Raw genomic sequence first — 2,414 nt, 5'->3', positions numbered from 1 at the left:
AATTAAAATAACATAAGGTCACATATACATATATTTTTGCATCGTGGTCACGAGTTGCGTGATTATTATTATTATTATTATTTCCTTATCTGGGTTTTGTTTTTTAGTTAAAAAAAAAAATGGGAAAACCCTTTAAAAATTAAATTATTGAACCAGATGTAAATATAATAAGATAAAAATAGTGATCTGGATTCGATCTTACAGATTGATTGGGTTGTGCGTGATGAGCAGATGGTCAACCCTCGGAAAAAAAAATTTTACCTTCCAACCCTCTTTTTATTTATTTATTTATTTTTTTTCATTTTTACCACCTAATGTTTTACCTAATGAAAATATCTTTTACACACTTTTCTTATTATTTTGCCACCCCTTACCCACTCCCCACAACCACCAACACCACCATCATTTATTCAATTAACTATACTATAATAATAATAATATATCAATTTCTTCCAATTGTCCTTAATTTAAAATCGACTTTTCTTCCATGTCTTCCTACCCCTCTTACTCTACCCCCACGTCACCCCCCCCGTTCGAAAAAGGTTAACGTTATGATAATAATTTTCTCTTATTACGTTAACTTATTTCAAAAGTATGACGTAAACCGAAGAAAAAAAAAATTTTATTATTATTATTATTTATTATTTAAATGTTATGATTGTTATTAATAATAAACAAACGATTGTTTATAAAAAAACAAAATCACTGGAGAAAAAAAAGGAAAAATTAGAAAGGGATGAAAAAAAGTTGAGTGGGTTATTTTTTTTTTTGACCCAAAGTAAATATTTGTTATTCATTCATTTATATACGAATGGATTGATTAGTTCACTTATTATACGTGTTTTTAGTTCTCAAGTACTCTCCATTTTATTTTCTCTCTCTCTCTCTTTCTCTCTCTTTCTCTTTTTCTCTTTTTTTCATTTTATAAAATTTTTTACTTTGAAAAAAACCTTTTTAGTCCTTTTTTGTTGTTGTTATGTCGTCGTCGTCGTCGATATGATTCGTTTGATTTAAAAATTTCAAATATGATTAAAATCAATCTTCATGATAATGATGATATTCTTTTGATGTGTGAGAGAGAGAGAATTATTTTATTTTTTAATTGTCGAATCCCTTCTGTTAGATTTTTTGGCGTGGAAACCCGAGTAAAAAAAAAAATGACGTACGTAAATCATTTTGCGCAATAAGTATAAACTTTCGTTTGTAAACCTGTCGTAAATATAAAACAAAAGGAGGGAGGGGGGAGGGGAGTACTGAGGAATGATAATGTACACGCCCAAACTCGAAAAAATCACCACGGGGGGGACCCCCACAAGTGAAGTTTTATGCGATCAACAAAGTTTTATGGGACTGAAGGAGGAGGAGGAAGAATCGGAGGACTGGAAAACCTAAAAAATACAACAAACAACATCACGATAGTTTAAATAATTTGTATCATGACTGGAGCCCTGGACCCGCGCACTACTCTACCTAACAAGCCTAAAAAATGAATTGAAAAAAAATGACGAATGTGTAACAAACCCACGTTCTTCAAATAAAAAAAACATCATCATCATCATCACTGAGGAAAAATCTGTGTAAAAGAGAATGGTGGTGAAAAATTCCGAACCAAAAAAACCTGACAGCATTAAAAAGTTATTAATAATAATAATAATAATAATAATAATATTATAATAATAATGTGATAAGTATAAAAAAAAATTTAAAAGAATTTTAACGACTTGATGATGAATCATTAAAAAAAAAAATGCAAATTTTATTATTATTATTATTATACTTCATAAAGGAGTAACTTTTCACGACAAAGTAAGTAAAAGAAGAACATCAGGCAGATATTATTATTATTATTAGATACATTTCACATACATACATAGATAAAATACATAGATATATGAATGGATAAAAAGATATCATCAATAAAAAGGGGGTGCCGGATAAAATAATCATTCGCCTAATGGGTGATCAATTCAATTGGTTTTTTTCATTTCGTCCCTTCGTTTCCTTCTTCCCCCTCCTCCTCCTCCCCCCTTTCTCCCCCCTGGTGCCACTTTCTGAACAATGAATGACAACAAGTGAATTTGTTCACCCAACCATTATACTTTATTCCATCGGTTACATATAAAAATGTTAATATAAATCCATAAGTATTATTTACTTAAAGGATTTAATTGTGATAAATAATTTTTACCATCGTAAATTTTCAAACCATTTAGAAATTTGACAGTGAAAGAGAGAGAGAGAGAGAGAGAGTGAGAAAAGAACGTAATAGAATTTTCCAGACGGTATTTTTTTTTTGGAAAAATGGTACAAGGTCATTCATAACTCTCCTTTAATAATTAATTTTTAATAATTTAAAAAAAAAATAAAAAAAATAATAACACGACAAGTATGAGAGAGAGAGAGAGTGAGAGAAA

Source organism: Pediculus humanus, genomic scaffold (genome assembly GCF_000006295.1).
Source record: "Pediculus humanus corporis 1103172107617 genomic scaffold, whole genome shotgun sequence".
Classification (NCBI taxonomy): domain Eukaryota; kingdom Metazoa; phylum Arthropoda; class Insecta; order Psocodea; family Pediculidae; genus Pediculus; species Pediculus humanus.
Note: the sequence above shows the minus strand (reverse complement) of the source record.